At 37.5% G+C, this 25,307-nt stretch overlaps 1 protein-coding gene across 1 annotated transcript in view; it reads right to left on the reverse strand.

Annotated features, from left to right (window-relative positions):
* The window catches only part of PRKG1 (protein kinase cGMP-dependent 1), a 371,505-nt gene that overhangs the window by 218,072 nt on the left and 128,126 nt on the right, over positions 1-25,307 (reverse strand). The window contains exons 2-3 of the mRNA XM_043476155.1: positions 23,871-23,948; positions 11,424-11,518 (exon numbers count right to left, since the gene is read on the reverse strand). The gene's annotated coding sequence lies outside the window, so the exon portion shown is untranslated. The remainder of the gene's footprint in view (positions 1-11,423; positions 11,519-23,870; positions 23,949-25,307) is intronic.

Raw genomic sequence — 25,307 nt, forward strand, 5'->3', positions numbered from 1 at the left:
ATTACCATGGGTAATCATGTGGGTTCCTTGACATCGAAGCTCAATAAAGTATTGTATCCTGGACATATTTATGTTACGACATGAGAGAATATGTTCACATCATGACTCTAAGTGCCTAGAAAACAACAGGTCGCTCTGTTGTGTCCAACTCCTTGCGACCCCATGAACTGTAGCCTGCCAGGCTCCTCTGTCCATGGAATTCTCCAGGCAAGAATACTGGAGTGGGTAGCTGTTCCCTTTTTCAGGGGATCTTCCCAACCCAGAGATTGAACCCAGGTCTCCTGCATTGTAGGCAGATCTTTTACCATTTGAGCCACCAGGGAAGCCCAAGAATCCTGGAGTGGGTAGCCTATCTCTTCTCCAGGGGATCTTCCCGACCCAGGAATCGAACCAGGGTCTTCTGCATTGCAGGTGGATTCTTTACCAGTTGAACTCCCAGGAAAGCCCTAAAGGATTGCTGGCAGCCTCCAGAAGCTAGCAGAGATTCTTCTTGAGAGCTTTCAAAGGACATAAGTCCATGTTGATGTTGATTTGAATCTCCAGAATTCTTTTAAAAAATAACCAAAAAATTAAAAATTAAAAAAAAAAACATATTTTGTTTTAAGACATTCAATTTGTGGTAATTATCGTGGCCACCCTAGAAACCAATACTGAGAAATTATCAGAGAGTATGGAAGGGATGAGAGGTTAGCAAGACTGGACTCAATGACTAATTAGAAGGACCTACAGTAACCCAGGTGGCAGAGCATTAATCAGAACTAATCAGAACAGTGGCCATAATCAGAAGAGTGGCAGTGAGAATGGCAAGACAAAGGCGATGTTGAAAATAATTTAGAAGGTAGAATCAATAGGATTAATTGTCCATGATTAGGATATTTAGGAAAGAAGAGAGTCAGGGATAGTTTCTAAATGTCTGGTTTGAGAAACACTTACTGGAATAGGATCACTTGAAAGGAAGAGACTTGGATGGTGGTAGAGAGAAAATGAATTCAGTTTTGTCTCAGTGCCATCTAAAGTAAATAAGAGATGTCTAAGTAGATGTGCCTATAGATATGTCTAACTACAAGTCTATTGTGGGTTCAGAGTTCAGGAAAAAGCTTGGGGATGGAGATATAACAAAAATGATATGACACTTTGGGATTCTCCCACAATGTCACTGAGCTCACTCTCTATTTTAATTTCCTGTTTATCTGTAAATCCCCAACAACAAAGAAAGCTGAGACCAGAAAATTGAGGGAACTAGTTCTTTTGAGGCCACTGCTCTTCCCAACAAGCCAAACTCAGATATCCCTACTTGTCCCATCTTATGGATGAAGGACTGATACTAATAAAGCAATTCTGGCTCCTCCCAATCAGTTGTGCTGAATGAAGTTGGCCCTAAGTACTAGTAGCTTTTTAGCTTCGGACCTTTAATCTACAAATCCAGGACAAAAGGAAAAAAATCCCACTAGACATTCTGTTACATTTTTCATAGATAATCCATTATAATCCTCAAAAAGAGTAATTTTCACTAAATTTTCATGTGTTAATCATAATCCTTACCACACGAAAGACAAAGAAGTAAAGAAAAGGAAAACCCTAAAAGTCTCAGGTGCAGGAAATTGAGAGGAGAGGAGTCCTATGGTTAGAGAAATGAGCTGGAGCTTTGGCGGCAGAGCTCATGAGGGGCAGGTGAAGGAGTCCTGCTATGACCTGATCAAGACTGCAGCTGGGATGGAGCCCTATATAAGTCCTGGAATATTTCTTCACACAAAACACAAGTTTCAGATAAGACTCTGAGTGTTGTTCCAGGTAAGCCTCACAAAATGTTTTCCTTTAGAGAAACAGAAACCCAAGCCTTGCAACTGAAAAATCTAAATTCTTTCTATTCTATCTTATTGGTACAGGGGTAGGATCAGGGAAGGACAGTACTGGGGGGAGATACAAAAGAGGCTTGAATGGCATCTATAATATTTCATTTCCAAATAAATAAATCATAATCAGATTCAGATACTGCAAAAGATTAAAATGTCTTGTCCAAGATTTATTATAATTTGTGTTATTATTTTATTAGTTTTTAAAAAGCAGATTAAGAAATGTTAGTTAACTTGTCCCAGATCACAGTCCATGAGAGGAGAAACTATGGAAATACAGACTTCTAATACTAATGTCGAAGAAGCCGAAGTTGAACAGTTCTATGAAGACCTACAAGATCTTTTAGAACTAACACCCAAAAAAGATGTCCTTTTCATTATAGGGGACTGGAACGCAAAAGTAGGAAGTCAAGAAACACCTGGAGTAACAGGCAAATTTGGCCTTGGAGTACGGAATGAAGCAGGGCAAAGACTAATAGAGTTTTGCCAAGAGAACGCACTGGTCATAGCAAACACCCTCTTCCAACAACACAAGAGAAGATTCTACCTATGGACATCACGAGATGGCCAACACCAAAATCAGATTGATTATATTCTTTGCAGCCAAAGATGGAGAAGCTCTATACCGTCAGCAAAAACAAGACCGGGAGCTGACTGTGGCTCAGATCATGAACTCCTTACTGCCAAATTCAGACTTAAACTGAAGAGAGTAGGGATAACCACTAGATCATTCAGGTATGACCTAAATAAAATCCCTTATGACTATACAGTGGAAGTGAGAAATAGATTTAAGGGACTAGATCTGATAGACAGAGAGCCTGATGAACTATCAACTGAGGTTCGCGACATTGTACAGGAGACAGGGATCAAGATCATCCCCATGGAAAAGAAATGCAAAAAGGCAAAATGGTTGTCTGAGGAGGCCTTACAAAGAGCTGTGAAATGAAGAGAAGCAAAGGGGAAAAGGAAAGATATTCCTATTTGAATGCAGAGTTCCAAAGAATAGCCAGTAGAGATAAGAAAGCCATCCTTAGTGACCAATGCAAAGAAATAGAGTAAAACAACAGAATGGGAAAGACAAGAGATCTCTTCAAGATGATTAGAGATACCAAGGGAACATTTCATGCAAAGATGGGCACAATAAAGGACAGAAATGGTAGGGACATAACAGAAGCAGAAGATATTAAGAAGAGGTGGCAAGAATACACAAAAGAACTGTACACAAAAGATCTTCATGACCCAAATAATCACAATGGTGTGATCACTCACCTAGAGCTAGACATCCTGGAATGTGAAGTCAAGTGGCCTTAGAAAGCATCATTACGAACAAAGCTAGTGGAGGTGATGGAATTCCAGTTGAGCTATTTCAAATCCTGAAAGATGATGCTGTGAAAGTGCTGCACTTAAAATGCCAGCAAATTTGGAAAACTCAGCAGTGGCCACAGGACTGGAGAAGGTCAATTTTCATTCCAATCCCAAAGAAAGGCAATGCCAAAGAATGCTCAAACTACCGCACAATTGCACTCATCTTACACACTAGTAAAGTCATGCTCAAAATTCTCCAAGCCAGGCTTCAGCAACACATGAACCGTGAACTTCCAGATGCTCAAGCTGGTATTAGAAAAGGCAGAGGAACCAGATATCAAATTGCCAATATCTGCTGGATCATCGAAAAAGCAAGAGAGTTCCAGAAAAACATCTATTTCTGCTTTATTGACTACACCAAAGCCTTAGAATGTGTGGATCACAATAAATTGTGGAAAATTCTAAAGGAGATGGGAATACCTGACCTGCCTCTTGAGAAACCTGTATGCAGTTCAGGAAGCAACAGTTAGAACTGGACATGGAACAACAGACTGGTTCCAAATAGGAAAAGGAGTATGTCAAGTCTGTATATTGTCACCCTGCTTATTTAACTTGTATGCAGAGTACATCATGAGAAACACTGGGCTGGAAGAAGCACGAGCTGGAATCAAGATTGCCGGGAGAAATATCAATAACCTCAGATATGCAGATGACACCACCCTTATGGCAGAAAGTGAAGAGGAACTGAAAAGCCTCTAGATGAATGTAAAAGAGAAGAGTGAAAAAGTTGGCTTAAAGCTCAACGTTCAGATAACTAAGATCATGGCATCTGGTCTCATCACCTCATGGGAAATAGATGGGGAGACAGTGGAAACAGTGTCAGACTTTATTTTTGGGGTTCCAAAATCACTGCAGATGGTGACTGCAGCCATGAAATTAAAAGACGCTTACTCCTTGGAAGGAAAGTTATGACCCACCTAGATAGCATATTAAAAAGCAGAGACATTACTTTGCCAACAAAGGTCCGTCTGGTATGGTTTTTCCAGTGGTCATGTATGGATGTGAGAGTTGGACTGTGAAGAAAGCTGAGCGCCAAAAAATTGATGCTTTTGAACTGTGGTGTTGGAGAAGACTCTTGAGAGTCCGTTGGACTGCAAGGAGATCCAACCAGTCTATCCTAAAGGAGATCAGTCCTGGGTGTTCATTGGAAGGACTGATGCTGAAGCTGAAACTCCAATACTTTGGCCACCTCATGGGAAGAGTTGACTCATTGGAAAAGACCCTGATGCTGGGAGGGATTGGGGGCAGGAGGAAAAGGGGACGGCAGAGGATGAGATGGCTGGATGGCATCACGGGCTCAATGGACATGAGTTTGAGTAAACTCTGGGAGTTGGTGATGGACTGGAGGCCTGGCGTGCTGCGATTCATGGGGTTGCAAAGAGTCGGACATGATTGAGCAACTGAACTGAACTGAATACTAATGTCTGTTAAACTTGCTTGGTTTATTCATCTTTTAAAAATTTAACTCTAGTATAGTTGCTTTACAATATTGTGTTGGCTTCTGCCATACATCATCATGAATCAGCCACAGGTATACATATGTCCCCTCCTTCCTGAGCCCACCTCCCATCTTCCTCCCCATCTCACCCCTCTAGGTTGTCACAGCACTCGGTTGAGCTCCCTGTGTCACACCGCAAATTCCCACTTGCTATCTATTTTACATATGAGAATGTATACGTTTCCATGCTATTCTCTCAATTTGTCCCACCCTCTCCTTCCCCCACTGTGTCCACAAGTTTGTCCTCTATAAAACAAAACCCTCAGAATGGGAGAAAATAATTGCAAAGGAAGCAACAGACAACGGATTGATTTCCAAATATACAAGCAGCTCACGCATCTCAATACCAAAAAAATAAACTACTAAATAAAAAAAAAAATGGGCAGAAGACCTAAACAGGCATTTCTCCAAAGAATACATACAGATGGCCATCAAACACATGAAAAGATGGTCAACATCGCTCATTATTAGAGAAATGCAAATCAAAACTGCAATAAGGTATCACCTCACCCCCCTTAGAATGGCCATCGTTAAAAAATCTATCAACACTAAATGCTGGAGGTGATGTGGAGAAAAGGTTTATTCTTTTTTGTATTAACAAGGAAGGGCCTGGCATGTGGCCTCGGTGTTCAGAATGACAGACAACAGTTGGGATAGTTCCTGGAGGGAAGAGCCTTGCTGACAGAGGTCTGCTATCAAATGTCACCATTTAACAGAGGGACCCACGGCTGCATGTGGCAGCCAAGGGTCTGTTCCAGTTGGAGAGGCCAAATCTCAAGAGACTCAGAAGCTGTGACCTAAGGAAACTTAGGCATCATCTACTTCAACTGGCTCAGTTTACAAATTCAGACCCAGAGAGATTAATTGGCTTGCTCAGTAAGTGGATGATTCAAAATCTAATGCTTATGCCAATTCAACCAAGTGCTCTAATCTTGAGTCAAGAAGCAGCAGACATTCTTGGGACTAGCAATGCTGATGATAAATAAAAATAACGATGATGGTGGTGGTGGTGATGATAGCTAATATTTTTGAGCACTAATCTAAATTCTAAGTACTCACTTTAATGCTTTATAAATATCCACTTGATTATTCCTCACAACAACCTGCAAAATTAGGCATAATCATCATCTCCATGTAAGATCAAAGGAGAACCTCTCAAGGACTCAAAATCTATAAAGGACATAGTGAATCCCAACCAAGGCAATCTGACTTTTGAGCTGGAACTCATAAGCATATGCTGTGCTGAAGACTCAAGTGTTAGGGGAAGGGGCAGGGTGAGGCGGGGTGGGACAAGTGGGAACTCAATCTTTTCTCTCTCAGGTTCGACTAGGGCTTATATATTTCCCATTACTACAGATGCAAAGTGTGTATTGGCTTAGAATTTGACATTACCTGATGCCAGTGTGAATTCTACATGATTTTAAGTCAAGTAGAGATGCTAAAGCAATGGTATGTCAGAGTGTAGAGGGATTGACTTATGACTTATTGGACTATACCTGAAGTAAATTCCCCTAAACACAATTTTAGTTTTCATGTACATAAAGAAGTACTTCTGAAAAGAGTAAAACATTTTGCCCTCTGGTGTAAAAAAACCATTATCACAGCAAAAAATAATGCTTAATCCAAGCAATACTTGAATAATTCACTTTATGTCGACCAAAAAGAGGGAAAGCAATAAGTAAACCAAATTTTTCTAGAAATGAGATTCTATTGGTTAGTGAATGTCAATAATGTTGACTACAGGATAGCTAGATTTATGACTACTGTTCTCCATCCAAAAAGAAACGAAGCTTGTTAATTCTAGAGAGAGAATTGCCATATCATAGTGGGGTTCCAGAGTTGGGTTACTGAGGTTATATTTCAGCTCTGTCATTCAACTATATACTGTGTGTTTAATCAATCTAGTATTACTACTGCTGTTGCTGAGTCTCTTTATTCGTGTCTGACTCTTGGCGACCCCATAGACTGCAGTCCATCAGGCTTCTCTGTCCATGAGATTCTCCAGGCAAGAATACTGGAGTGGGTTGCCATGCCCTCCTCCAGGGGATCTTCCTGACCCCGGGATTGAGTCCGCGTCTCTTATGTCTCCTGCACTGGCAGGTGGGTTCTTCACCACTAGTGCCACCTGGGAAGCACCAAAACTAGTATTTGGCACTCTTAAATTTAAAAAGAATGGTCAAGGGTTAATTTCAATATTACCAATTTGTCAATACTGATCCTCGGAACATCCTCAGGAAAACAAAACAAAAATTCCTAGTACACACAAAATTTATTTGTGAGAAAATGAAAATCTGAAATGCCATGTTACACCAACACAGAGAATGCTAACTATAAAATCTGACTTCCATGGATAAAAATCATAAGGTTTCCAAAGAAGCATAGGTATTACTCAAAAGGATATATACACAGCTGCTCAAAAGACTTTATATCCTAAAGTTACATAACTTTTTAAGTTATTTGCAGGGAAACAAGTGAAACAAATCAATCTGATTTGTGAAAAGTCAGAATTCCTCGTGTGAAACATTGAAATTCAAAGAAAAGATCAAAAAATAACACAGACACACAAGGAAAACCAGGTTAGTGACTAGAACATCAAAACATTAAAATGTCAAAAAATAATCAAAACAAGGAAATAACAAGGGTAAAACTAATAGGCTTCCTTCACTGGAATCTAGTTACAGAGCTTTAAAGAGGCATATCTGATTGACAGAAGTCACAAAATGGCAACTCACAGGTCAAGCCATTTGCAGAAATGTTGTTTGATAGCAGAGCTATTTTTTAAGTTATAAAATCACATATCTTTTTCAGAATCCATTTTTTTTCTTCTGTTTTTTCTTAAAAAAAAAAAAAAGAACCAGCAATGAGCTGGAGCTCAGTAATTGCTGCCCTCATTGTATAAGGTTTTCTAGTTTGCACTGGTTTTACTCACCTTATTTTTATTCCTTTATAATATATTACCAGGCTGCCATCTATAGTCAAGTGAGTTGACAAACTCTTGTTGGTGTTAGTTGCTCAGTTGTGTCTGACTCTTTGCCAGACACAGACTCTTTGCCAGATACATGGACTGTAGCCCACCAGGCTCGTCTGTCCACAGAAATCTCCAGGCAAGAATACTGGAGTGGACTGCCATTTCCTACACCAGGGAATCTTCCCTACCCAGGGATCGAACCCGGGTCTCCTGCACTGCAGGCAGATTCTTTACCATCTAAGTCACCGGGGCTGGGACAAAGTGAAAGGGTTAGTTGCATCCAACTCTTTTTGACCCCATGGACTGTAGCCCACCAGGCTTCTCTGTCTATGGAATTCTCCAGGCAAGAATGTTGGAGTGGTAGTTATTCCCTTCTCCAGGGGATCTTCCTGACCCAGGGATCAAACCTGGGTCTCCTGCATAGCAGGCAGATTCTTTACCATCTGGGCCACCAGGGAAGCAACTGGTAGATAAGCCCTTATCCACCATCAGACTAATTCAAGTCATGAAAGTGATCAATTGAAGACAGGTCATGAAAGTGATCAACTGCAGAAAGGATTGCAAGACTGAACATCATTAGGGAGCTTCATTTGTTCACTCACTCATTCGTTCATCCAACAAATATACATTAGGTTGAAAAGTGTCAGATACTGAGCTCAAATAAGAATATAAGCATTTGGGATTTCTTTTCATCAAGAAAATAGGCAGTCATAGATCTGGATGTATAAAAACATGTATGTCATAGAGAGAACTGAGGATAAAACAATGGTGAATTTTAGGAAATGAAATGAGAAATTATAAAAAGTGCTAACAATTTGCTAATAATTGCAGGGCTCTCAAAGGATAAGAATTCCAAAGAAGGAGGGGGTGGTCAACAGTGTAAAAGTATGGCTGAGCAGTGAAGTATGGCTGAGTAAAGGAAGCTAGAAAAGAAAAATCATTCTAAGATATAAGTAGCACATTCCTGACATTTAAGAGGACATAGGTAGAGAAGGCGGAGAAGGCAATGGCACCCCACTCCAGTAGTCTTGCCTGGAAAATCCCATGGACGGAGGAGCCTGGTGGGCTGCGGTCCATGGGATCGCTAAGAGTCGGACACGACTGAGCGACTTCACTTTCACTTTTCCCTTTCATGCATTGGAGAAGGAAATGGCAACCCACTCCAGTGTTCTTGCCTGGAGAATCCCAGTGATGGGGGAGCCTGATGGGTTGCCATCTATGGGATCACACAGAGTTGGACAGGACTGAAGTGACTTAGCAGCAGCAGCAGCAGCAGCAGGTAGAGAAGGCAGATAAAGCCAAGTTGAGTGGTGAGAAAATGAGAGTAAAGGGCATGAAAAAGAGCCAGGATAGGTTGGAGGGTAGGTGTAATGGGAAATGATGGAGTGGGGTAAGTGAGATGGCCAGTGAAGAGGACTGAATATGTGCAGAGACAGATTTGGCACCAGACAGTTCACAAGAACAATCACATGCTAGAATGAATTCCATCTAGATGGAATCAGTCAGTCAGTTCAGTTGCTCAGTCGTGTCTGACTCTGCGACCCCATGGACTGCAGCACACCAGGCTTCCCTGTCCATCACCAACTCTCAGAGCTTACTCAAACTCATCTCCATCGAGTCAGAGATGCCATCCAACCATTTCATCCTCTGTCGTCCCCTTCTTTTCCTGCCTTCAATCTTTCCCAGAATCAGGGTAATTTCCAATGAGTCAGTTCTTCGCATCAGGTGGTCAAAGTATTGGAGTTTCAGCATCCACATCAGTCCTTCCAATGAAATTCAGGACTGATCTCCTTTAGGATAGACTGGTTGGATCTCCTTGCAGTCCAAGGGACTCTCAAGAGTCTTTTCCAACACCACAGTTCAAAAGCATCAATTCTTTGGCACTCAGCTCTCTTTACAGTCCAACTCTTACTCCCATACATGACTACTGGAAAAACCATAGCTTTGACTAGATGGAACTTGTTGGCAAAGTAATGTCTCTGCTTTTTAATATGCTGTCTAGATTGGTCATAGCTTTTCTTTCAAGGAGTAAACATCTTTTAATTTCATGGCTGCAGTCACTATCTGCAGTGATTTTGAAGCCGCCCAGATGGACTACCATTAACTTAAATTTTGATATCAGAGCAAAATTTTGTAACTTTTCTGTAAACCATATCCCCAAGTTTACTTCTTGAGACACATTCTGGAAAGGTGTTTTCGCTCTGAAACTTTCTTTAGTTTGCACCAAAATTCACTGACAATAAGTTACCAGAGAAAATCTGTCAATTATCAGTTATGTTTTATTTTCTGGTATTTCACTTGTGATCTCAATCAGAAATGATTGAAATGTTTTTATTTCTTCGCCTCTGCTTGAAATGGACATTTTCCACAGAGGTATTTAATCTTGGACCAATGAAATCAGGTAATATTATTCTTGAGAATCCTCTATATATAATAATAATCAGGAGAAAGCAAGACTAAAGTACAAATGGTATGTTTTTGTTTTTTTTTTTTTCAGTTTATACTAGGGTGATGATATCTATTGCCTTCCTTTGTATATTCACATTGACTATAGTAGTTCTTTCAACTTTGACATTGGAAATATCTAATGGCAAGTATCTGTTCATCAAATAGGGATCAAACGGTCTCAGGAAAGAAAAAAGAAAAGCAAATGCATTTAATTCTTAATTTTCATAAGGTAATGTGCCCTGAGTAAGATGACTTATCAGGATCTGTTTCAGTTCTGTAGCTGTGAAATGGTAAGAGAGAAAATAAAACCTGCTGACTGAGGGTGGTTTTAAAAATAAAAATTCCTGAATACTTTTTAGCAAAATGTTTATAATGCAATCTCTTAAACAAAGGCATAATTTGAAATGGAAGCAAACCTGACTGTTCCAAATATTTTAGGAATTGTCCTATTGCTATCTCTTTAGTATACACACCTGCACCTGGAATTTGATACAAAAATAAATGTTTATTGGTTATTAGTTATTCAAGTGGCTTATATAATTTGAAAAGTCTCATAGATAGATAGATAAATAGACAGATAATTGAGATGTGCTGCTTATTGGGAAACATTGGTAGGTATTTGTCTTTTTGTCATGCATTCTGTAAGATGAATGGTACAAAGTCAACTGGGTTTTTCTTCAGTTGTATATGGGAAGACATTCCAAATGCTCGCTGTTGAGTTTACAAGTAGAATTTCAGTGCCCCTGCAGTCACACTTTTAAAAGTCCAGCCTTTCAAGCCCATCCACAGTGAAGGAGGATATTCATTACCTTCCCTTTCACCTCCTCCCCCACCTCCACGACCGGAGCCAGAGATGATAACCACCACCCAGAACCCCAGAGGTGAACCGCAGAAGGCTTCATTGCCTTCTGACGTACTGTCTGTACAGTCAGGCTTAGGGATTTCAAAATCTCAACCAGTCATCTTCCTATATGACTCCAAGTAAAACTGTCAAACATAATAGGCTTTGCAGAGACTTCTCCCTCTCTTTAAAGTCTTTATAGAGATTACAATTGAGGAGAATTGTTATCAAATCAAATGAAATAAAATAATGTATTACATAATTTAATCATCAATTCCAAAGCCTACCCAAACAGACTCTAAGTTCAGCTGGAAATGGATAAAATTGGATCATCAAAGGTCTGTGTCTGATGGTAGAATAAGAACTAAATACCCATTATGCTAGAAGTTCAATATGTAAGACATTTATGTAGCACTCAACCAAAAACTTTGTAACATGTAATCTACTCACCCCTGCAACGCTTTCTCTCCAAACCAATCTCCTTTCCCTAAGGTTCTAAGAAAGACTGGGTCTTCATTTGGTGAGTCTTCACGAGTGACATTAACCTAGAAAGAGAAACAATGAAAGCCTATATCCACTGCATACATACTGGATGATCAAATAAACACTAGTTAATGATGTTCACATCATTTCTTATTTTTTAAATTTATTTGTATGAAGAGAAAAAGTACATTATCACTAGAGGGGACAAAGAATAGTATCACAAATTCCCATGCACCCCAAGAAATAACTCCCAAATATTTTGTTATACTTTGAAGCTTTTGTCCAGAAATAATAAATTATTCAGAAATTTGAATTTCACTCAAATCCTCATCACTATTCCCATTTCCAACTTTCTATGAAGCAATTACTATGATGAATTTAATGAGTGCTCCTTCAGTTTTTTATACGTGTTTATATGCATGTGTTTTAAAAATATATGAATAGCATAATACAGTAGGGATCATTCTGCAACTTCCACTTTTCTCTTAACGTTTTAATTTTTCATACCATGCTACTATATGTATAAATCTAGTTCATTCATTTTAATGTTGTAGTGTCTTCTTTCATCCCATATTTATTTATCAGTTGCCTTGCAGATGTACATTTACAGTCTCCATTTTTTTTACTTTTTTAAACATTCACCTTTACGTGTATATCCCAGTTTCTCTAGGATATGCTTATCGCTTTGCTAAGAAGAATCCTTCATTAGGATTCATTCAAAGCCTTCATTCAAAGGCCAATTATATTTTCATAAAGACTTCCTACAGGTCTCTACCTTTCTGTCATCCTCATGATCTATGTTTCATTCAGTAAGATTTCTTTTTTGAAGATATATAAATGACATATATGTCTTTATTTTACCATAATAAACAGTATGCTAATCAAAGAAATGAGTATTTCTTGGCATTCTCTATAATTTATAGTAAGCACTCAATAAAAAACAGTTAATTACATGAACAGAAAAGCTTCATTACTATTATAACAAAATTTCCCTACCCATATAGGACTCGGGAAGCAAATGTATTTGTTGCATGAATGAAGTCCATGGAAAGCCAATGTATTTGTTGCATGAATGAAGACATAAATGCAGTAAAGTGTACCTTTATGTTAATTCACTTCCCTCTGCTGCTGCTGCAGCTGCTGCTAAGTCACATCAGTCGTGTCCGACTCTGTGTGACCCCATAGATGGCAGCCCACCAGGCTCCCGTCCCTGGGATCCTCTAGGCAAGAGTACTGGAGTGGGTTGCCATTTCCTTCTCCAGTGCATGAAAGTGAAAAGTGAAAGTGAAGTCACTCAGTCGTGTCCAACTCTTCACGACCCCATGGACTGTAGCCTACCAGGCTCCTCCATCCATGGGATTTTCCAGGCAAGAGTACTGGAGTGGGGTGCCATTGCCTTCTCCTCACTTCCCTCTAAAGCTCTACAAATATTCATAATACTGGCTATGTGTCAAAGAAAGGTTAAATAGTTAAAATTCACCTTCCTGAAAAATGTAATGAAGTAGAAAAACTAATTTCTTGAGACAATGCCAGACACTTAAACACATTTAAAAATACTATGCTTCAGGTTTTTTAATTTAGAGATTGTATGTCAAAGACCAGAATTTTTGTAAGTATTAAGAAGGTCTATGCAAGATGGAGGGAATTCAATTATTATTCTCCACTGATCCATTTGATTACTCCTCCATAAGGTGTTTCAAAACCATGGGAATGCAGTTTTTAACACTTACCACTAAGCTGTATCAGAGAGATATTCATTTGCATACTAATGAGGATTTCATGGATGTAACTGGAAATAAACTAGCCTAGTGGTACTCAAATGTCTATGTGTGTGTATCTGTGTGTGTTGGAGGGTGGTGGTCTTGTTTAAAATAAAGGTTACCGAACTCACTTGACCCTTACTCCTGAGGTTCTGAATGAATGGGTTTTGTAAATCTGCATTTCAAAAGATTAGTGTTTGACAAACATTGATACATTGCTTCATTTCTGAACCTCAGCTTTCTCTTCACAATGAAACAACTCAGAAAAATTATTTCTGTCAATCCTCCTGGTTGTTAAAAATAAGTCATGAACTAAGGTGTAATATAACATAAGTTAAGCTCATTAATTCAAATTAGATATAAGAACACCTATAACTATATATTTACCATTTGGGTAACACGAATGATTATAAATTCAAATGGGCAGACTTATGCAAGCCATGGAGAAATTTCAGTGAGTTTTGAAATGTTCTTTAAAAGCATGTTAACTGAGGATTTCCCTGGTGGTCCAGTGGTTAAGAATCTGCCTACCAATGCACGGGACATGGGTTCTATCCCTGATCCAAGAAGATCCTACATGCTGTAAGGCAGCTAAGCCCCAGTGCCAAAACTGTGTACCCTAGAAGCCCTGCTCTGCAGCAAGAAAAGCCACCGCAATGAGAAGCCTGTGCACTCCAACTAGAGAATGTCCCACCTGCAGTGTGTAAGGTCCTGCTCACCGCAACTAGAGATAGCCTACGCACAGCGATAAAGATCCAGTGCAGCCAAAAAAAAAAAAAAAAAAACACAAAACACGTTACTGAAATGCTAGAGATGTAAAAAATGGTTCACCTACAGAATAAACCACTTTCCGCTTCTATGATAAATATGAGGAAAATCTATCTCCAGTTCATATATGTGAAAAAAAATAAGCATCTCAAAGAGCAAGAACAAAAATTTTCCTTTAAAGTTGTAGTTTCCATAGTTTTTCTTTGTATATATAGTGTGCTGTGCTGTGTGCTTATTCGCTCAGTCATGTCTGACTCTTTGCAACCCCAAGGACTGTAGCCTGCCAGGTAGCTCCTCTGTCCATGGGGAGTCTCCAGGTAAGAATACTGGAATGGGCTGCCATGCCCTCCTCCAGGGGATCTTCCCAACCCAGGGATGGAACCCAGGTCTCCCGCACTGCAGGGGGATTCTTTACCATCTGAGCCACCAGGGAAGTCCATATACATAGTGAATAATTCTAAATGTTTGCAGACACCAGTTATGAACATTTGCATCTTTAATTCCTAAAAAAAAAAACCCCACAATCTGAGGTAGAAAAAGTTATATCACACAGAGATAGCTTTCTAACCTTGATCCATATATGTAGTCTTTTTACCTAAACTACAAAGTACTTTATGGTCCACAAAACTGTAGAAGGGAACTAGTTAGGGAGCTTCAGAGATATTTAGTCTATTTGAACCACCTTGCCCTCTAAATGAGAGAGTTATCTCATTTGAATGTGTTTGTGCTGTGTGTTACTTAAATGAGAACATCAATGAAGAGCATCCTAACTGTTACTGTCCCCAAAAGTTGGTTCTTTTCCCCTTATTTTCCCCTTTGTTCCATTTCTCTCATTTATTTGAGAAATTCCATGCTTTTGATTGTAATTATCCCATATCTCTACTATTGCTCTTATTGCCATAAGTGTTATAATCCCTTTACTTATCTATATATTAATTTTTCTATAAAACATATGCAAAGTCTTATAATTTAAAATTTTGGAGCATTTAAAAAATTATGTATAAAATTTTAAAATTAGGAATCAAAATAGAAATTAGATATTTTAAATGGGGCACATAAATTTAAACTTAAAATCCAAAATCTTTTATTCATTGAAGAATGAATACAGAATAAAGAATGAATACAAAAATATCAGTGTATTCAACCAACATGTTTAATCAAAAACAACTCAAAAACAACAAAAAAAATGTTTTTGTACAGATTCAGCAGGTTTTATAAGCAAAACAATGTTTATTGTAAAGAAATATGGAAATCAGAGATATGTGGGGGCAGACCCAGCTGGAGAACAGGGTTAAGTAAACATTTTCCTACCTGTGTGACTAATACAATATAAGAATGAGGAGTTCCCAAATCAAAGCAACTCCCTTTTCAAGTAATGTTCTGCACATATTGCTAAAAAACTGGTCCTATTATACCCAAAAAGTGTTCCCTAATGTAAAAAACAAACAAACAAAAAAAAAACCAAAACACTTTTAAGAGGAATATCTGATCATCTAGGGCATATACAAGGAAATAAACTTTTTCTGAGCTTGAAGCTTGCCTGCATCCCTTGAGTCATTAGTTAAATTCAGTTGGGTAAGATCTATGACTCCCATGAGTCTGACTGACAACTGAATCTTTTGTGCAACACAGGAATGAATCAGAATCTCATTCACTATATGCCCACCCTCTCCCACAAATGTCTCTGGTGAAACTTATGTTCATGATTCTATTTCTGGTACTTCTAATTTAATGAGTGTCTGTGCATGTACTCACATGCACCTCATTCCATGCAAAAATACCATATGTTTACTTGGCTTTAAACTTAATATAAATATCATGCCACACATATCTTTCAACTTGTTTCTTTTAATCAGCATTGCATTTGACTTATCCAATTCATCCATGTTAATATATGTGGCTGTAGTTTATTTCCGGTTTGTATAGTATGCCATTATATGAATATTACATAATTTATTAATTCTTACATATATGTGAGTTTTTCCAGGTTTATTGTTGTTATATTTTAGTTTTGTACTATTAACAACATTACTCATGAATATTTTTGCATGTCTTGTGGTAGGCATGGGTAAGTGTTTCATTAGGGTCACTACTTAATGAATGAAGAACAAGGTTATAAAGTACATGCATCTTCTCTTTCATTAGGTATTGACTAGTCTTGGTACAAAGAAGTCACACCAACTTATTAATGCATTTCTACCATCAGTGAATGAAAGATCATTTTGTACTACATTGTCATCAACACTTGTTGCTTTTATTATTCTATGGCCATTAGTATTTTTTGTGATGTATCTGATTATGATTTTTGCTGATTTTTCTATTGAACTGATTGTCATTTTTATTGATTCATAAGACTGTACTTTATCTATTTATTGTGTTTATGATGCTTCACACCAAAGTTATTAATTTAAATGTGATCATATTTAACCACATTATTCCTATTGATTATGCTTTAGAATTCTCATTTAAGAAATTCTTCCCTATCCAAACTTGATAGAGATATTCTCCACATTGTCTTTTGTTTTTTTCTATTTTTTTTCTTTTACACTGAGGTCTGGAATTGACTTTTATGTATACTGTGATCCAGTTTTATGTATTAACCAGTGCTGTCCCAAATGAAGTTTCCATAGATCATGGATCTTTATTTGAGCTCTCTATACCTATTCTGACATATTTACCTAGTTCTTAATAGAATTAAGACTACATTTGCTTCATTACTTTAACCTTACAATGAGTCTTTATATCTACTAAAGTAATTCTCCCCAATATATTCTTATTCCTTTCAAATGTTTTAGCCATTTTGGTCTTTTGCTAGTGTCTTTAAATAAAATTTGCTTCTTAAACAAATTGAATACTTTCTGTTAGCTATATTCTTAAGTATTTGATTTTGGAAATCATTATTAATTACACATTTTAAAAATTGTATTTTTAACTGAGTTTACTGGTATTTAGAAATACATGTAGTTTTCAAACTGACCATAAAGTACCATTGACTTTTGTTATTCTTTTAGCAGAGAGTCCTATGAATTTAAATACATGTATGTGTGAGTTTTAGTTGCTCAGTCGTGTCTGACTCTTTACCATGCTATGGACTGGAGCCCATCAGACTCCTCTGTCCATGGAGTTCTCCAGGCAAGAATAGTGGAGTGGGAAGCCATTCCCTCCTCCCAGGGATCTTCCTGACCCAGAGATGGAAACCACGGCGTCTCCTGCCTCTTCTGCATTGCAGGCAGATTCTTTACCACTGAGCCACCTGGGAAGCCGAAATACCTGTATAGATTTGCTTAACTTCTTCTATAACTGGATATAGAACAATTCTATCACCTCAAGAAATGTCTTCATGCTATGAGTTTATGGTCACAGCCTACCCAAGTCTTGCCGCTAGAAACCAGTGGTCTGTTTTGTAGCATATGTTTTATCTTTTAGGTAATGTCAGGTAAATGTAATAATAAAATATTTAACCTTTTGAGACTGGCTTTTTTTTTTTAACTTATAATGTCTTTGAGATTCACTCAAGTTGTTACATTATATAGAAGCTCATTCTTTTTATTGCTGAGTAATGTTCCATTGAATGAATGTGCCACAATGTATCAATTCATCCACTAAAGGACATTTCAATTTTGAGCAATAGTGAATCAAGATTCTATAAACATTGATGCATTATTTTTGCTTGAGTTTTGTTTTCATTTATCTAGAATAAATACCAAAAAGTAAAAATATTAGGTCATATGGTAATTGCTTATTTAACTCTATATAGTTTCAAAATAGTTTGACCATTTTGCATTCCCACCAGTAATGTATTAGAGATGGAGTTGCTTGGCATCCTCACCAGCACTCATGATTGTCATCATATATTTTTTTTTCATTTTAGCTATTCTATTAATCACACAATGGTATCTCATGGTTTTAATATGCAATTCCATAATAATTAATGTAATTATAATTGAATTATATGCAATTATAATTTAATTATTAAAATTAATAATTAAAAATAGAGACATTACTTTGCCAACAAAGGTCTGTGTAGTCAAAGCTATGGTTTCTCCAGTAATCATGTGTGGTTGTGAGAGTTAGACAATAAGGAAGGCTGAGCATCGAAGAATTGATGCTTTTGAACTATGGTGTTGGAGAAGACACTTGAGAGTCCCTTGGACTGCAAGGAGATCAAACCAGTCAATCCTAAAGGAAATCAATCCCGAATACTCATTGGATGCTGAAGCTGAAGCTCCAATACTTTTGCCACCTGATGCGAACAGCTGACTCATTAGAAAAGACCCTGATGCTGGGAAAGATTGAAGGTGGGAGGAGAAGGGGACGACAGAGGACAAGATGGTTGAATGGCATCACTGACTCGATGGACACCAGCAGATGGTGAAGGACTTGGAAGCCTGGCGTGTTGCAGTCCAGGGAGTCATGAACAGTCAGACACAACTGAGAGACTGAACAACAATAATTAATAATATTAAATACCTTTTCACATGCATAGTTTTCATCTTTATATATATTTTGTTCAAATGCCTAGTCAAGGGCCTTGTCCATTTTTCAAAAACTTGATAGTTTGGTTTTTTAAATTGACTTTTGGATGTTCTTTACATAGACTCAATATAAGCACTTTGCCAGGTGTGTGATTTGCTAACATTTTTCAGTTTTTAGTTTACCTCTTCATTCTCATAATAAAAGTGTCTTTCACAAAAGATGTTTGTTATTTTGTTAATACCAAATTTATCTTTTCTTTGTTTGTTTTATGGGCTATACTTTTGGTGTCATGGCTAGGAACTTTTGACCTAAGCCAAGACATAAAGATTTTCTTGTAGAAGTTTTACAGTTGTGTATTTTATGTTTAAATCTACTAATTATATTTTTAATTATATTTTTAAATACATTAATTAATAGCTATGAACTTTAGGTCAAGACGTACTTTTTCCACCTATGGGTAACCAATCATTCAAATACCATATCCTGAAAAGACTGCTCTTTCTTCACTGGTTGCTTTCACTATTAAGTATGATGTTAGCTGTAGGTACTTCGTATATATCAATTAGTAATTTGAGGAAGATCTCTTTTATTCCTAATTTTCTGAGAGTTAGCATAATGTTACGTATGTCAGATGCTTTCATTGCATCAACTGACATGACAATATGACTTTTGTTTTTTGAGTATTAATATGACAGATATTATTGAGCGATTCAGCTTTTTCAAAATTTATAGTAAAGTGTCTAGTTGTACAGTATCCAATAGTCAACAATAGCAGCATTCAGCAATTGCACTGTGGCTACTGCTACTACTAAGAAGCTGAATATTTTAAGTTAGTTAATTTTAATTTAGATAGTGAGTGGAACTAATGGCTACTCTGTTAGGTTTTGAAGATATAATATAGCAAAGGAAAAAGTGCTGAACAATGTTGATCTAGCTAAGCATATATTAATTTTAATAATTTATCTGTCTACATAAAAACAAAAGAAACTAAAATCATACCATCTGTAATTAATTGCTATCTTACTTCTTCATTTCCAAATGTTATATCTTTTTCTTGACTTACTTCAGTGGTTGGGATGTTTAGTTCCACACTGAACAGAAATGGGGATAATATGCATCTTTATTTTCCTCTTGATCTAAAATTAAATGCTTCTCATGTTTCGCCCTGACACACACATATATACATAGACACACAAAATTTCTATCAGAGAATACTTTCAGTATTGAACAACAATAAACATTGTGTTAAGCCAATCTGTTTAAATAAGATGCTTAAGCACTTGTTAATTCTAAGCAAAGCCATGTGGTTTTAAGTGGCATTTAATAAAAAAAAATTTTTGATATATTTTTTCTAATGGTAGCATACAAGGTATATTGAATAGAATAAAAACAAAATCAAAATGCATCTCAATCATTATTCAAACTCTGAAGTTCTGTCCATAACTCTTACTCAATTTTGGTTCAATGCATTTATGGAGAGAGATTTTTTGATGTAACCCAACTGCAAGGACATATGCATAAAGTTTTATAGGAGATATTTTTCATGTTCAACTGTGAATCCTTGGGTGCTTTATAGTCTGATGGGGGTACAAGACATGTTTTCATGCAACTGGAATGGATGGATTGAAAGTACAGGGAACTAAGATCTCAGCTTCTTCCTGAGGCATCGTCAGGGACTCGGACTTCACCACAGCATCCTGCCTCATTTTAGAAAACAGTTTGTATGGGTTTAGTGGTAGGAAAAAATATATTTCAAAGATTAATTTATGATTATTACTCTTTGTGCAAATGTGCTTTATGAAAAAATAAAAAATGCATTATATTTAAATTAAGGAACTTCAGTTCACTTCAGTTCAGTCGCTCAGTCATGTCCAACTCTTTGTGACCCCGTGGACTGCAGCATAGCAGGCTTCCCTATCCATCACCAACTCCCGGAGCTTACTCCAACTCATGTCCATCCAGTTGGTGATGCCATCCAACCCTCTCATCCTCTGTCGTCCTCTTCTCCTGCCTTCAATCTTTCCCAGCATCAGGGTCTTTTCAAACGAGTCAGCTCTTCTCATCAGGTGGCCAAAGTATTGGAGTTTCATTTTCAGCATCAGTCCTTCCAACAAATATTCAGGACTGATTTCCTTTAGGATGGACTGGATGGATCTCCTTGCTGTTCAAGGACCTCTCAAGTGTCTTCTCCAACACCACAGTTCAAAAGCATCGATTCTTAGGTGCTCAGCTTTCTTTATAGTTCAACTCTCACATCCGTACATGACTACCGGAAAAACCACAGCTTTGACTAGAGGACCTTTGGTTGCAAAAAAATGTCTCTGCTTTTTAATATGCTGTCTAGATTGGTCATAGTTCTTCATCCAAGGAGTAAGCATCTTTTAATTTCATAGCTACAGTCACCAACTGCAGTTATTTTGGAGTCCAAGAAAACAAATTCTCTCACTGTTTCCATTGTTTTCCCATTTATTGGCCAGTAAGTGATGGGACCGGATGCCATGATCTTAAGTTTTCTGAATGCTGAGCTTTAAGACAACTTTCTCCACTCTCCTCTTTCACTTTCATCAAGAGGCACTTTAGTTCTTCTTTGTTTTCTGCCATAAGGGTGGTGTCATCTGCATATCTGAGGTTATTGATATTCCTCCCAGCAATCTTGGTTCCAGCTTGTGTTTCATCCAGTCTGGCATTTCACATGATATACTGTGCATATAAGTTAAAAAAGCAGGGTGACAATATACAGCTTTTATGAATTCCTTTCCCAATTTGGAACCAGTCTGTTGTTCAATGTCCAGTTCTAACTGTTGCTTCTTGACCTGCACACAGATTTCTCAGGAGGCAGGTCAGGTGGTCTGGTATGCCCATCTCTTCAAGAATTGTCCACAGTTTGTTGTGATCCACACAGTCAAAGGCTTTGGCAGAGTCAATAAAGCAGAAGTAGATGTTTTTCCGGAACTGTCTTGCTTTTTCAATGATCCAGCGGATGTTGGCCATTTGATCTCTGGCTCCACTGCCTTTTCTAAATCCAGCTTGAACATTTGGAAGTTCACAGTTCATGTACTATTGAAGTCTGCTTTGGAAAATTTTGAGCATTACTTTGCTAACATGTGAGATGAGTGCAATTGTGTGGTAATTTGAACACTCCTTGGCATTGCCTCTCTTTGGGATTGGAAAGAAAACTGACCTTTTCTAGTCCTGCAGCCACTACTGACTTTTCCAAATTTGCTGGCATATTTAGTGCAGCACTGTAACAGCATCATCTTTTCAGATTCGAAATAGCTCAAATGGAATTCCATCACCTCCACTAGCTTTGTTCATAGTGATGCTTCTTAAGGCCCACTTGACTTCACATTCCAGGATGTCTGGCTCCAGGTGAGTGATCCCACCATCATTATCTGGGTAATCTGGGTCATGAAGATCTTTTTTGTATATTCTTCTGTGTATTCTTGCCACCTCTTCTTAACATCTTCTTTGCTTCTGTTACTTCCATACCGTTTCTTTCCTTTATTGTGCCCATCTTTGCATGAAATATTTCCTTGGTATCTCTAATTTTCTTGAAGAGATCTCTAGACTTTCCCATTCTGTTGTTTTCCTCTATTTCTTTGCATTGATCACTGAGGAAGGCTTTCTTATGTCTCCTTGCTATTCTTTGGAACTCTGCATTCAAATGGTAATATCTCCTTTTCTCCTTTGCCTTTTGCTTCTCTTCTTTTCAGCTATTTTAAGGCCTCCTCAGACAACCATTTCACCTTTTTGCATTTCTTTTTCTTGGGGGTGGTCTTGATCACTGCCTCTTTTACAATGTCAATAACCTCCATTGATAGTTCTTCAGGCACTCTGTCTATCAGATCTAATTCCTTGAATCTGTCACTTCCACTGTATAATTGTAAGGGATTTGATTTAGGTCATACCTGAATGGTCTAGTAGTTTTCCCTACTTTCTTTAAGACTGAACTTGGCAATAAGGAATTAATGAGCTGTGTCACAGTCAGCTCCCGGTCTTGTTTTTGCTGACTGTATAGAGCTTCTCCATCTTTGGCTGCAAAGAGTATAATCAATCTGATTTCGGTGTTGGCCATCTGGTGATGTCCATGTGTAGAGTCTTCTCTTGTGTTGTTGGAAGAGGGTGTTTGCTATGACCAGTGCGTTCTCTTGGCAAAACCCTGTTAGCCTTTGACCTGCTTCATTTTGTTCTCCAAGGCCAAATTTGCCTGTTACTCCAGGTATCTCTTGATTCTTACTTTTGCATTTCAGTCCCCTATAATGAAAATGACATCTTTTTTTGGGTGTTAGTTCTAGAAGGTCTTATAGATCAACTTGAACAAGGGGAAATGAACTTGAAGAAGAGGATATCCATTTGTAGTTGTATGGCCTCTGTTTGCATCAATGTCTGTTTTATAACATTTTCTAAGGAAAAGCCAGTTTGGTGGTAACAAGGAAAATATCTTTGCCATGTTATCCTTTATAAATTTTTAAATGTTATCAAAGCAAGTTGACTAAACAAAACATACAGGTTTAGAAATTTTCAATTCTACAACTTATTTATCTGCTCCTGAACCTACTCTCATTACTCTTTTCATTCTCTGTTCCTTCCCATTGGGACTTACGTGTGTTCACCTTCTACTTCTTAAAACTTAATATAATGATTTTAATACAGTAATATTAGAATACACATAATTAACATACTAATCAAACATATATTATTAAGTAATTAATAATCATGGAAGCTAAGTTGCATGACCTGAAAAACAAGGTTAGGAAAAAAAAATGTATGCCTGGTTTTAAAAAATCTTGGATGTGTCAAAAAATTCTGATATAGTCTCACTCCTTCTCTCCCAGAACCCCTACAGTACTCTGAAATATTACCAAGGGAGTCAGTTCCTGTAGTGTGATTTCCATGCTATTTCTATGCATACATATTACAAAACTCAAAAGATAGCACCACTAATACACTTGTCTTCAGCTGAAACTTCTTCCAAACCACCTCTTTGAGGCAGTGCTGTAATCTGCATTAAGACAATAGTCACAAAAGTGTCGGAAACTCATCTTCAGGATAAACATACCATTTCATGATAGCAAAGAATTAGAAATATAAGGGCTTTGCTGGTAGCTCAGACAGTAAAGAATCTGCCTGAAATGCATGAGACCTGGGTTCCTTCCCTGAGTAGGAAGATTTCCTGGAGAAGGAAATGGCAACCCATTCTAGTTGTTACCTGGAGAAGTCCATGGACCAAGGAGCCTGGTGGGCTCCAGTTCACGAGGTTGCAAAGAGTCAGACACAAAGAGAAAGACTAACATACACACACACACACAGAGAAATATAATATGGGAAAAAATTCCAGGATTTCCATTTATGTAGACATATCAGTGACTTCTAGCATCATGCTTATTATACTATAGCCACCAGAGCTTACCTTTCCTTTGCTGATGATAAAGAAGGTGTCCCCTCTCGCACCTTGCCTGATGATATATTCCCCATTTTCATAGTGGGTCTAAAAAACAGAAACAGTAACAGAAAAATAAATTAAGAAAGAAGTAATTTACTAAACAGCTCAACCTCTTCGAATACTATTAGCTCCTAAGGGAGAAATTCATCCTCATGGAATTTTACCCGAGGCTAGAATCCATCATTATTTAAGAATGATTAATAGTCAGTGAACACAATGATTACAAAGAAATCACTTCTATCCTGCTCATCTTAAAAACTATTTTTTAAGTGCCATTTTTCTGGGTGATTATATCTTCAAATTCATTCATTTTAATAGCCTGATGAAAATATTTCTGTCTCCCATCATCTGAGCATGAAATAAAACAGCAGAACTGATCATTAAACATGTCTTTTTGTATTATTTTATCTGTCATTTCCATTTGGCTTTAGTATTTTTGTGATGATAGCCTTTTTTTCTTTTTTGCCTTCTGAGAAAGTCCTACAGTATCTAGGATTTTTAAAGATCTTCATTTTGAAACAAGGTTGATTTTTTGTGGGTGTTATATGGCATTCATCACTTTTTAAGGCACTGCTTCAGCCTTTAATGTCCTGCTTCAGCAATTTAGATTTGGCCGTGTCAAACAGAATGTCTGTATTTTATGTACTGAATCCTGGTCCAGCATCTGTGAACTTGTAAACCACCAAACCAGGAGGAAAGTAAGACTCCAAGAGGATCATCATAGTCAGTGTATCAGTATTCTGATTCGCGCACAGTTACTAGGTCGAGACCCTGAATGAAAGTTGGTCCTGCAATGAACAAAAGTAATTTCTATAAGCAGAGGTGGGAGGAAGTATGTTGCTTGGTCAGGAGATATAACAGAAAACTGAAACCTTCACCATCTGGCCTGGTCTTTCTCTGAAGCTTAGCAAGGGAGGCATATTTGGGGAAAGAAAATGTTACTTTGTATAGTCCTTCAGAAACAGATTTCACAGCTTGCAAGTAATGCTCACCAGACAAATGGCTGTGATTTGTCCTGATACTTCAACACTGTTTCTTGATATTTTATTCACTCTTAAAATTACCTTTCATTAATACTAGCTATTAAGAATAGCCATGCTTTTCCGTGTACATCAAGAAAAGTAACATACCACCTAATCTGTTAATTATTTTTTAACTCATGTATTTTCCTAATAACAAATTCTCTAAGTAAAAAAAATTCCTCCTTATTTCTTTCCCCCAATCTCAACCATTAGATGGTATACACAGTCTGGTGTGTATCTTTCAAGACTTTTTCCTATGCTTTTAAACATTTATCAAAGTGCATATAAATATTTATTTCTAAATAAAAATAAGATCATATAACACATATTCTTCAAGTGACTTATTTAACAAAATATCTGTGTTCCATTTTTAAATCTTGTT

The sequence above is a fragment of the Cervus canadensis genome, chromosome 8, assembly GCF_019320065.1.
Source record: "Cervus canadensis isolate Bull #8, Minnesota chromosome 8, ASM1932006v1, whole genome shotgun sequence".
NCBI lineage: Eukaryota > Metazoa > Chordata > Mammalia > Artiodactyla > Cervidae > Cervus > Cervus canadensis.